This window comes from Chionomys nivalis, chromosome X (assembly GCF_950005125.1).
Source record: "Chionomys nivalis chromosome X, mChiNiv1.1, whole genome shotgun sequence".
NCBI lineage: Eukaryota > Metazoa > Chordata > Mammalia > Rodentia > Cricetidae > Chionomys > Chionomys nivalis.
The window spans coordinates 60,598,259-60,612,282 of NC_080112.1; the positions used below are offsets into that span (position 1 = coordinate 60,598,259).

At 33.3% G+C, this 14,024-nt stretch overlaps 1 protein-coding gene across 1 annotated transcript in view; it reads right to left on the reverse strand.

The window, feature by feature from the left end:
• Nucleotides 1-14,024, reverse strand: part of LOC130867758 (melanoma-associated antigen B18-like) — a 399,852-nt gene that overhangs the window by 60,398 nt on the left and 325,430 nt on the right. The window lies entirely within an intron of this gene.

Here is a 14,024-nt window from a genome sequence, read left to right on the forward strand (position 1 = left end):
CCATAGGCAAACAACAACCTCAGAAAGAAGTTAAAGGAAAGGAATGTGAGCTACATGCTGCAACCACTTTCTCATTCCTAAGTCCCTCACTCACCCCTATAAAAGGCCTCAGTCATATTTTTCCCATGCATATTCTCCAACTTCCTGCTGGAGAGAGGCTGCCCACACAACCCCGCTGTACACACTAATAAACATATTTGTTGAAAGTCAGATTCATGTCCCTTTACTCCCTCTTGTGCTTTTAAGCTGCCTCAAAAATCTTACATTGTCATCAACAAAAATTGGAGAAAGCTATGTAAGGTGACAAAGTAGAAGGTTATGTTAATTTTACATGATTGTGATAGTCATTCTACTATGCATTTGTATACCAAAATATCACTTTGTATATCTGAAATGATTGCCGATACTATTTGTCAGTTCATCCTTTATCAAGCTTTGAGGGAGTTTTAAAAAATAGCCACGAAAATGTATTCAAAAGAAAAACAAGGGAAATAGATAAGATCTCCTGGGTAAACTGGGGTGAGGAAGGTGAGGGATCAGGATGGTCCAGTTGGGGGAGGGACAGAGTAGGAGAGCAACAAAGAGATATCTTGATAGAAGGAGCCATTATGGGGTTAGGGGAAAATCTGGTACTGGAAAGAAGAAGGCAGTAGAAGGAATAAGAGGAGAATCATAAGATTCGTGTGCAACATGAAGTATCAAAAAGGGGCAATCTAAAAGCCTTAAAGTTTTGTGGAAAAAATGGAAAAATATACATATATAATTTTCATAAAGTTTAAAAAGTCAAACCTATGGAACCTTTTCAAACTGTGTAAATAGTGTTTAGTATGAACAGAAAATGTCCTACATGGGTGTATGTGTTAAAGGCTTGATCATATGCTGGTGATGTGAGAACATTTAGGAGGCGGGGACTATATAACTAGAGGAAGTAGATTACCTGGAGAATGTTCTTAGGGTCTATATCTTGCCTGTCTTTCTGTACTTGATAGAGTGAGCCACTTTGTGGTGACACACCCATTTTGCAAGTTCTTATGTTTCACCATGGGCAAGAAATAATTCAGCCACCTAATAATCAGTGACTTAATCTGCTGAAATCAGTAACAAACTGCTGAAACCCAAAAGCAACATAAATATATCCTCCTCCTTAAATATTTCTCATCAGAATTTTTACAGCAGTGAAAAAAATACTAATACCTATAGCCTGATAATTATCTAGAAAAATAGTAGAATGATAAACATAAATGTTCAAAAGGAGTCAGTCCTTTGGTAAAACTGAGGGGACTATTAAGAGGGAAAAATATATAAAAACTTTTGTCTTTGTACTCTGTATCTGAAATCCATTCGTTGAATCTGGATATGTTGAAATGGATTTTGTATACCATCTTTCTAGAATGAAATATTTCATTAGATAAAATATGATAATCACAGAAACTTAGATGCATTCATATAAAACTATATGAAACATAACAGGAGATAAATGGCACCAAAATAAAACTAGAACAAACTAATGAATGGCAAAAATGAAGCTGAAAGAGACAATAAGAAATCATGTAAACTAGGAAAATTGAGGATGACAAAAATACCTCCGAACATATCCATGATTACTCTGAATATGTATAAGCTAATTTGTGAATTTAAAATATAGATTCTCAGATTGGTATTTCAAACATACAAAGTCAGCTACATTTTATTTACAGTGGCAACTCTAAGCTAAAATGATGGTAAAGATTGAAAATTCAGAGACAATTACATATTAAACTTATGAAAAAAGAACAAAGAAATAGCAGAAATAAATATAAAATAAAACTACACCCAGGGTCAGATGAGGACAGAACTGAAAAATGCTGCAACAAATTCCTCAAATGGCTTACTTCTTTAAAAGAGAAAAGAACTTTCATGATGATTTCTGCATCTGTATACCACAGAGTTGTAAAATAAATAAATAAATAAAAAGCACATGTGATAAACTCTTAAAAGTACAGAGGAAACAGAGAAAGAAGTAACGTCAGGAAGAAGCGTTACAAGTGGTAAGATGAGAGAATGGAACCAACAGAACTGACAGTTGTTTCTAAAGAAGAGATAATGATGAGTAGAAGCTATAATGAATAATTTAGTACAGCAGTCTGTACAATCTAAATAAAAACATAGTGATTAAAATATGTAATCTGACATATCGTCCCCAATGAAATTATTTAAAACTGGCTAATTTGTACAAACATGCATACAGACACATGTGTGTATGTATGTTCATACAAACATACACACACACTCTCTCTCTCATACACACATATAAACTGGTTAGTTTTAATTTCACGGACGAAAACAAAGTATCGTTTGGACATTCGACAGTAATGTAAAGTTACACACAAGAAGAAAATAAACTGAAATACTTTCAGAACTTTTTCTGTGACGATAAATACTAGAGAGCATACATTTTGGAGAGAAACTAACTGATACTGTTTTTCTACCTGATATAAAACCATTCCATGTTAACATGTTAGTATACACATAACTCTTGTTTTGCACAAATGACTCCCAGCCATTATTACAACAGCATTCATTCTGCAAGATTAAGTTTACCTGTGAGAGCAGACTCAATGTTATTGACTCAGGAATAAAATTATGGCTTTCAAAGACAATGTATGACTGACCTCTGTTGTTCATGATTTTACTTTCAGCATAACCACTTACAGAAATTCTAGAAACAAATGATTCCTAAACCTTAAATTACATACTGACTTTTGTAATATAGTAAAATTACATACTATTCCACCACATCTATCCTAGAATGTGAATCAGTCCATTGTCCATCATATTTACCCACATAGTAGTTTGCTAGCTAGTGACCGTGGTCATTTTCCAATATGCTTTTGTCTTATTATATAGGAACTTTATCATCTTATGTCATCACAAAAAGGGAGAACAATTTAAAATGTGATTTTTTTAGATAGTCCATATTTGCATGACTTTTACTATAGTGTATTGGTAAGAATTGATGTGTTTATTATTAATAATTTCCCACTGTCCCTAATTTACAAATTTACCTTGACCATAGATATCTAAAGAGAGGAAAGCACAGCATTTGGTGCAACCTGTGGTTGAAAGCATCCACTGAGAGTTTGAGAACTGAAGCACTGATCTTTTAGTCTGCTTGTGGGGCCTGAAGGCAATATCCTAAAGCCTGGTACCTTAAACAAATTTATTTTTCTTTGGGTCCAGAGACCAGCTTTCTAAGACAAATGTGCCAGAAGTCTCAGTGTATAGTGAGGGTTATCTTCCTACTTTGCAGATGACCTAATTCCTTCTGTGTCTTTCCTAGAAATTTCTTCAGAGGATGTGTAGAGAGAAAGTGAGGAAAGTAAAATACTGCTGTCTCTTTTTTAAGATACTAATCCTATTGGGTTGGGATCCCACACCTATGACCTCATTTAAAGTTAAACACTTTCCTACTTTCCTAAAGGTGCTTTGTCCAAGTCCAGACAAATGATGGTAATGTATGTATTTTGAGGGTCACAAAATTTTATCCATAAGAGAAAATGAACATTAAACTAATTAAAACATAAATATTATTAGGGTTGCATACATACAATTAAAAAGCAGTACCTTAAGTCCCCCAATACAAGCATACCAAGTAATTAGGCTTGCATTAATTTTTTGTCACTTTTCACCTATAGTGTACTTTTCTGATTTAATGCTATATATTGGTGTGGTAGTTTGACCCCCATAAGCTCATAGAAAATGGCACTATTAGAAGATATGGCCTTATTCAAGTAGGCGTAACGTTGTTGGAGGAAGTGTGTCACTGTGTGGGTGAACTCTGAGGTCTCTTTTGCTCAAACTTCCCTTAGTATGACTTTCAGTCCACTTCCTGTTGTCTTCTGATCAAGATGCCACCAGCACCATGTGTGCCTGCACATTGCCATTTTTCCCACCATAATGATAATGGACTAAAGCTCTGAAACGTATTCCATCACCTGAATTAAACATTTTCCGTTACAAGAGTTGTGGTCATGATGTCTCTTCACAGCAATAAAACCCTAACTTAGACAATTGGATTATAATTTTATTTTACTCTTTTTGTTTTACTATGACTTACTGCATACAAAAGACCTGCATAAGATCAAGACAGACAAAATCCCAGCATGGACTAGGAGTTCCCACCTCTAGTTGAGAAACTATTGTAAATTGATGACATCTGGGAAAAAGATAGTCGGTTTTCTTCAGAAATGAGATCTCCCAAGAGACTACGCATGTTCTTGTGCATGGCCCCAAACTCATGCTCATATTTACAGCTTTAAGTAGCCTTTGTGTGTATAAAAAGGAAAGTGAGAACACATGAAATAGAGATGGAGACAGGGAAGTAGTTGGAAGGGAGGGAAAGGGAGTAGACTTGATCCACACATGTATGAAATTCTCAATCAATTAAAATAGATTTATCATTCAAGTATTATGAGCACATGCTTTCAGATGCTCACAAAAGCCAGATGAGGGTGTCAGATCCTCTTGAGCAGAAGTAACAAGTCATTAAGAACCGTTTATGTGGGTGCATGCTAGAAACTGAACTTGATTCCTCTGAGAAAGCAGCAAGTTGTCTTAACTGCTGAGTCATTACTCCATTCCCTTTTGTGTGGTGTTTAAAATTCATATTAATTATTATATACTTAAATGTGACTCAGTGATTAAATATATAGAGACTTGTGAGATGATGTATGCCAATTTGTTCAAATAGAGTGGCCATTTTAGTGTGTGTGTATTGTGTTGTATATTTTACTATAAGCTAAAGTGATATTGCATTAAAATTTAAATAAAATTAATAAAATAATATAAACTGTAAAAGAATCAAAATTGAAAAACTATTTTTACATTTATAAAATCATTTTGTATGAACAATTCAAACTTTTATTTTACTTAAATATTTGAAAATAAAATGTTAATGTGTTATTTTAAAACATCTGATTGTAGTGGAAATGTAACAACATCTCAATACATTCCACTTAGGCTGGACTCTGTGAGATGTTATTCAAAACACATATAATTTTAAGACTGCAAAGGCATTTTGCCAACCCTCATAATAACAACTTTTACATAACAAAAATATTCCCCCTTTATCAAAGACATTTGTCATTAGGAAGAAAATATTTAACAAAAAATGAAGATGATATGAGTAAGATCAGTAAAAATTTAAGCATTCCATGTAAACATATAATAAGGGTAAATTGATCTCTGTTCTCTGAGCTGTAATTTAAAACTTGCTCAAAATTCAACTTTGAGAAATTTATATATAAACACATATTGCACAAATATATTTATAAATATGCTTACAAATGCATATACAAATATAAGTATTGTATGTATAAGAATCTGTGTCATACTGAATTATATCCAGAGAAAGCATATGCTTGAAAATTCATTTACCATTCATTCATTTATTTAAAACACAGAAACCTTGTCTGCTAGGTACAATTCCAGCCACACCTGGCTGTAATCACATGATCTTTTGGGCCTTACGTTTGGGCCTCTGTGTGACTAGTGAATAAAGTAACAGAGTAAGAGAATGTTGGGATTTCTTTAGATGATTTATAAACTACTATTGGAGTATGTATATTATTTTTATCTTAGGTTTTTAGCTATAATAAAAACCTCATAGCCCCACTTAACTACCCAGTACAAAAATAATCTGCATCTTCAAAACAAAGAAAAGGTTATAAAGTAAAAAACAGTGGTGGCTTAAGTCTGAAATCCCCACTCTTGGGAAGCTGAGGTAGGAAAATTGCAGTGAATTCCAAACTAGCCTGGACAACATAGTGAGTTCCAGGGCATAGTGATAAGTTTCTCACCCTCCCTGTCTCCCCACCACCACCACCAAAATAATAAAATTTTTATAATAGATTTATAAGCATTTGTATAACTTTGGACTCAATTTTTCTTTTTTATTGAAAATATTTTGCTTTCATAAAATATATTCTGATTACAGTTTTCATTTCCCAGCTCCTCCCAGATCCACTTTACTTCCCACCCACCTAAATATGCATCCTCTCTTTCTCTCTCATTAGAATACAAACAGACTTCTAAAATAACAGCAACAAATATACCAGAATAGGACAAAAAGGAAAAAAATCCATGAAGAAAAAGCACAGGAAATGCATATAGACACTGACACACACACACACACACACACACACCCCATAAAAAATAAAACCAAAAACAATAATACATAAACAAAAGATTTATAAGGGAAGAAACAAAAACAAATCCTTCAAAAATGTCATTGAGTTCATTTTGTTGTTGGCTATCTAAATCTACTTCTAGGAAAAGGGCCTGCTCTTCAGTGTGATTTGTGTACCCAGTGAGACTACTTTGGAGAAAACTAACTTTTCATTTGGAAGCAGTTATCAGTGGGAGAAAGCTTCTAGGTTAAAGATATGGGCTTGCGTCTACTTCCTCTTTCAGCATTGAGATGCCATCTAGCTTAGATGTGTGCAGGACTGTGTATATTTCCACATTCTCTGTGAGTTCATGTGTGTGTTAGTCCTGTTGTATCGATGAGTCCTTCTTTCCTTACTGTCTTCCATCCCCTCTGGCCCTCACACTTTTTTCTCATCCTCTTTCACAAATCCCTTCCTTCTACTGTATTAGGTTTCCATATGATCCCTCAAATGCCCCTTATTTTTATCTGACTTTTTTTGTTACCCTCCTCTTTGTCCCACTTTCCCGTTTGATCTACTCATTTCAGTCGCCCAGTCCCCCCACTTTCCGTAGGAGTGATTGATTGGTAAGTTGCATTTTAAATTATTAGTTGGCAACATATAGATATCTTGATACTTCTCCCACAGAATTTTTGTTAATGAAGTGGTACTACTAATGGGTGGCAATGTAGAGTGTGCATTCCTGATTCAGGCACTTAAATGAAAAATAAAACCATTTTACTTCTCTTTGCCTGTATTTTGTGCTTTTAATGAGGTGTCGGCACTCTACCTGTTTTTTATAGAATGGAATAGTCATCATGTACATTTGTAAAGGTGCTGTCTGTGGATAGAGTCAGACCTAGCAGCAGAGATGGGTAGTTGTAACAGACTATATGGTATCCAAAGCGAATATATTTGTGCTAGTTAATTCCTCCAGAAATCAGGCACCCTGTGTTAAATTTATGAGCAGCATTACTAAGTTTTCTCTCCTTATCCCAAAGCTTTCATTCGTATCCCACAGAAGACAAACTAAAAGCCATGAAAACACAACTTGAACACCTGGTTTACAATGTAGTTCTTTAGTTTGACAGGGTTCAAACTGCAATTGAATTAAAAAATACCAAGAAACCTTATTGAATAACATTTCTTAGTAATATTATTCCTGCCTGTGGAGGTCAGATTTAAAAGTATTTTATAGTTTTCCCTCAATAATAAATATTTGAACATAATGGAAATTGTCTAAAATATCAGTTTTAGTCTCAGATATTTTGAATCTTAGTGATAAAAGTTTGGATCTTTGTAAATAGTTTAAAAATAGTTGAAGAGGGCCTTGAACATGTGGCTTATCTTTTATTGCTACAGAGTACTTGTCAAGGAATATATCACTATGAATATTACATAGCCTGTATTAAAAATAATGGAATTACTTGGAGACAAAAATATAAATTATATTTTAGTACTTCTTTTTACTTCATGTAAAAAGAGCTTAAGAGAGAGTTAGTGAACCAGAAGCAAACACATACACACACACACACACACACACACACACTATATATATATATATATATATAGTGTGTGTGTGTGTGTGTGATATATATATATATATCCAGAATATAGGTCAGAAATATTTTAAAATACAGGGAAACAAAACTCCAAAAATTGAGAAGAGAATAAAATAAAACATATAAATACAAAAATAATTAAAATTGAAAGTTACCTTTAAAGATTTAATTGCATAGAACTATTTAAAACAGATGGAATACACCATGCCTCAAACTGAAGCAAACTATTCTGTTTCTATCAGTATTAAACACTCTCTACGGAATGACTACTGGGTCAAGCAAGACAGAAATAAAGAAATTAAACACTTCCTAGAATTCAATGAAAATAAATGCACAACATACCCAAACTAATGGACACATTGAAGGAAAGTTCATAGCACTAAGTGCCTACATAAGGAAATTAGAGTGTTTTGATATTAGTGACTTAACAATATTCCTGAAAGCACTGGAACAAAAATAAGCAAACACACCCAATAGGAGTAGACAGCAGGAAAAAAAATCAAACTGAGGACTGAAATCGCTAAAATAGAAACAAAGAAAACAATACAAAGAATCAATGAAACAAAGAGTTAGTTCTTTAAGAAAATCAACAAGATAGGGAGAGACTATCCAAATTAATAAAATCAGAAGTGAAAAGGGGAACATAATAATAGATACCAAGGAAATACTAAGAATAATTAGGGCATATTTCAAAAATATGTACTTCATAAAACAGGAAAATCTAAAAGAGATGGATAATTTTACTGATAGATAACACTTACCATAGTTAAACCAAGTTCAGATAAACAGTGTAAATAAACCTATAACCCTAAGAGACAGAAGTAGTCATTAAAAGTGTCCTAACCAAAAACAGCCCAGGGTCATATGGTTTTAGAACAGAATTTTTAAAAACTTTCAAAGAAAGCTAATACAAATCATTCCACAAAGTAGAAACAGAAGGTACATTGTCAAAACTGATTTTATAAGGCCACAGTCAACCCTGATATTCAAACCAAAGATGCAACAAAGAAAGAGAATTATAGAGTACTTTCCCTTATGAACAATAATGCAAAAATACTCAAAATATAAAAAAAATCCAAGAACATCAGAAAGATCATCAAGTTGAGACGCAGAGATGTTTCAGCATAACAAAAAAATTTGTCAATGTAATCTATCATATAAACAAACTGAAATAAAAAATACATGATTCATTTCATTAGATGCTGAAAAAGCTTTGACAGAATTTATACCCCTTCATGATACAAGGGCAGACCTAAACATAATAAAATCAATTTATAGGAAGAACATAGGTAACATTAAATTAAGTAGAGAGAAACTCAAAGCAGTTACACTAAAATCAGAAATAAGACTCTCCCCTATATATTCAATATAGTCTTGAAGTTTTAGCTAGAACAATAAGACAACTAAAGGAAATCAAGGGAATAAAAATTGGAAAGAAAGAAGTCAAAGTATCATTATTTGTAGATAATATAATAGTATATATAAGCAACCCCAAAAATTCTACCAAGGAATTCCTACAGCTGATAAACCTCTTTAGTGAAATGGCTGGATACAAGATTAACTAAAAAGAAAATCAGTAGCCTTCCTATATACAAACAACAAATGGCCTGAGAAAAAAACCCAAGAAATAACACCCTGTGGCAAAGACAGGGCCTGTTTGTTCGTCCCGACTGCCCGGTACGAACCAGGCAGGACAGAAACCAATGTTAGCAACACCTCTCACAATAGCCACAAATAATATAAAATATCTTAGTGTAATTTTAACAAAGTAAGTGAAAGTACTGTATGGCAATAACTTTAATTAATTGAAGAAGGAAATTGAAGAGGATATCAGAAGATGGAAAGATCGCCCATGCTCATGGATCAGTATAATTAACATAATAAAAATGGCCATCCTACCAAAAGCAGTCTACAAAATGAATGCAATCCTCATCAAAATTTCAACTCAATTATTCACGGACTTTGAAAGAACAATATTCAACTTCATATGGAAAAACAAATGAACAAAAAACCAAGATAGTTAAAACAATCTTGTGTGATAAAAGAACATCTGAAGGTATCACTATCCTTGATTACAAGTTCTACCAAAGAGCTATAGTAATAAAAGCTGCATAGTATTTCCATAAAATCAGACAGGTGGATCAATGACTCAGATGTAAATCCATATGCCTATGTACACCTGATTCTTGCATTATGCAATGAAAAAAAAGCCACAATTGTATAGTTGGAAAAAGAAAGCATCTTCAACAAATGATATTGATCTAACTGGGTGTCAGCCTGTAGAATAATGCAAATAGACTAATATCTTTCACCACACACTACACTCTAAGTTGATCAAAGACTTCAACATAAAACCAGATACACTGAACTTGACAGAAGAGGAAGTGGAGAAATAGCTTTGGGCATATTGGCACAGGAGACAACTTCTTAAACAGAATACCAATAGCTCAGGCACTAATATGGACAATTAATAAATGGGACCTTGTAAAACTGAAAATCTTCTGTAAGGTAAAGGGCATCTTTAATAAGACAACATGTCAGCCTACAGAATAGGAAAGAATTTTCACCAACCTAACATCCTATAGAGGGCTAGTATCCAAAATACATAAAGAACTCAAGAAACCAGACATCAACAAACCACATAATCCAATTAAAATGGGGTACAGACCTAAACAGAGGAATTTCACATGGCTGAGATACAATTTTAAAATGTTCAACATCCTTGGCCATCAGGAAAATGCATGTTTCTGGGAGGCCTTACTTTTTGTGAAGGGAAATAGGAGAGAAATGGATCTCAGGGAAAGGGGATGAGGGGTTAGCTTTAGTCAAAATGAGAGAAAAAATTAAATTCAAGTCACATATATACCACAGGAAAACATATATGTATTTTTAATACCACTTGCATTCCTATTTCTGTGTGTGTGTGTGTGTATGATTCATAGTAATGGTGTGGTGGTGGTGGTAGTGGTGGTGGTGATGATAATCTAGTAGTATTGGTTGTATGAAAGAAAATTGCCCCATAGGCTCATGCATTTTAATCCTTGGTCCCTGGTTGGTGGAACTATTTGGGATGGATTTGGAGGTATGGCCTTATTGGAAGAGGTATGTCACTTGGAGTAAGTATTCTTAGAAGGTTCATAGACAGGAGGAAACAGTGCATTATATGGTATAATTTCATGAGATTTTCATTTAAGTTTCATTATTCTTCATTTTATATATGAAGTACATGTAATTTGTATGCATCAAATGCTATATAATATATAATATAATATTGGTTAAGAAGTAGAAATAATACTTAATACTTCATAAATTGATGATATAACATAAGAAAGAGTGAGCAAATGAGTTGAATTTTGAGGCAACATGTTTAAATTACTTGTATAGCATAAATATCAAATAATAAAGCTGATGATAATTTTTTGGTAATTTTCATTAATTTTGCCCAAAAATTGCTCCATTGTTTATTAATTATTTACTCATGATCTCCTATTATTAATAATACATCACAGTGGTTTGAATCTCGGCTTTCTAGTTTTGGGAAAGTTCCAGGTTTTATGGTTCTGGGAAGGCATTTCAGATTGTAAATTCTCATGTAATTCTGGATGTATCTCTCACTGATAGTACAAATTTAGTGTCATTCAAATCAACAAATAAATATCCATGTTTATGTTCATTTATTTGCAGTTGTGAGTTTGGAAGCCAGGGCCCTGTCCATGCTTTGCAAGTGCTAGAGCACTGAACAACCACCAGGCATGTAATGTCCTGTATAGTGAAGATACATGCTGGTATACGTTTTTTTTTTTTTTTTCTCATCTCACGATAGACCTACTAACACTAAAAATATGTTTTCCTTTTGACCAATAAATGTATGTTGGTCGATTTTCTATCATGTTAATGTCAAACACTGAAGTGAAATTGCTCTTCCATTTTAATTATTTTACATTCCTTGTTGTCTATAGTTCATTGCTATTTATACTTACTGTATATTAGTCTTTGAAAACTTTTTCGTATTTTTATTTGACCTCATCTTTGAAAACAGAAAATATCTATAGTGCTCATTTTTTACTTGATTTATTTGTTTATTTTTTAAAAGAATCTTTTCTCATTTTAGTGGGGGGCGAAGGGAGGGGAGAAGGGAAGGGAAGTCGAGAGAACATGAGGGAATGAATGGCTGAGATTGGGAAAGGACAGAGATGGAGAACAAGGAAAGAGATATCTTGATTTTGGTGTTCAACATTTTTTTAAATGTGGTTGGTGAAATAGCTCAGTTGGTAGAGTGCCTATCTAGCATATATGAGGCCCTATGCTCTATCCCTGGCACTACATAAAACTAGGATGTTGGTTCATTCCTATAATCAGTTCAACACTCTAGAGTTAAGAGGATCAAAATTTAAGACTGTTTCGGTTACATAGTGGGTTCAAGGTCAGCCTCCACTACATGACACCATGTCGCAAAAAAAGGAAAAAAATACAATAATTTATATTCACACACGTAAAAGTCATAAAGTATGTGTATTTCTGCATTCAGCACTTAGATAGTAACATCAGAATCTTAACAATTTTGAGTGTAATATTACATAGAGAGATTTAAGAAAAAAAATCCATAATAAAGGAATTATTTCAAGATTAATACTTTTTTTTAAATTATATGGCATTAGAGGAATGGCACTTCAAGATTCTCATGTAAAGCCTGTTTGCTTAGAGGATAATGTTACATCTAACTGAATTGTATATTCTCTTGCTGGAACAATAATAAAGACAGAAATTTGCAATGTTTGGGGGCAGTAAAGGAAATATTAGAGATAAAGTCATAATACCCTTCTGGGATACTTGCTGGTCTAAGGGAAGAATAACGTAGACTTGCAAAGCCTTTAATGCATAATTTTTCTCTGTATGAAAACTGTACTTGGGGAGGTCAACTTCAGTTCAACTAATGAAAATTTATTTTTGCCTTAGAGGAAATTTTCTGATTTCTTCTGCTCTCAGCTAAGCCTGGAACATTGGAAAAACTCTGTACCCTTCAGGGATGATCATTCTCTATTTTTTTTCTTACTCCCAGATTTCCATGTTTTACATCTGTGTATCCATTGAAAATTTGTAAGGAAAGTTTACACATACCCTGTCTCACATTCCTCAGAACTTTAGTACATCACATTCTTTTAATCGCAGCCATTGAGTATATTTTTAAATATCTGCTTGATTTCTCCTTTAATTGCATCTGTGAAAGGTATCTTCTCCATCCACACCTTCATCAGAATAAAAGCAAGCATGTTCCTCCTTTTATAAGAAATTATCACCTGGGCATGGTGACATATGCCTTTAATCACAGCACTCGGAGGCAGAAGCAGGCAGATCTCCAAGTTCTAGGCCAGTCTGGTCTATAAAGCAAGTTCCAGGACAGCCAGAGCTACAAAAAGAAACTTTGTCTCAAAAAAAAAAAAAAAAAGAAAGAAAGAAAGAAAAGAAAAAGAAAAATTCTGTGAAATTTGATCTATCTGTATATACTTGGATTCTCATCTCTCAAATAAGTTCACAAATTATACATATCTAATTTGTTCAGTTCATTCTTAATCTTTTTGGTTGGAATAATTGGAATAATTGTTTCTTAAAAATTTCTACATACTACCCTGAAGTGGAATCTCCCAATGTCTCTACAAAATATATCTACACAATATAATATACTGTGCCTTTCAAATAATAATGACCTGTTTTAACACCTATCACTCATTAGTATTACCTTTTTCCAAGTTCTAAAGTATGTCTTTGCATATAACCTTAAAATGAATTTCTATGGAAACATTTCTGACTCAATCGCTAACAGAAAGCAGAATTATGGTATCTTTGAAAGAAGAAAACATCTCTATTAGTTTTCTATTGCTATGGTGATAGATACAACAAACTTGCCTTTGAAATAAAAATATATCTTATAATAGGTAGTAAATCTGATACAGTTACCTATGGACTAAAATCAAGGTGTTATAAATCTGGAAAAAGATTCTGTGGGATGAAAATAAGGTATTAGGTGAACTATGTTTCTCCTGGAATCTCCTGAGAAGATATTTCTTTGATATTTATCTCGAATTTTAGAGGCAGTCTATATTTCTTGGGTTATGATCTCTTTTTTTCTATTCACAAAGCCAGTAATGCTTCGTTTTTTCTAGTGATCCACATTGGCACATTTCCATTTCTCTGACACCTCTTCTGCCTTCCTTTCATTTATAAGAATTCCTGTAATTATGCTGAGGCCATCTGAATAACACACCAGTAAAGGTACATT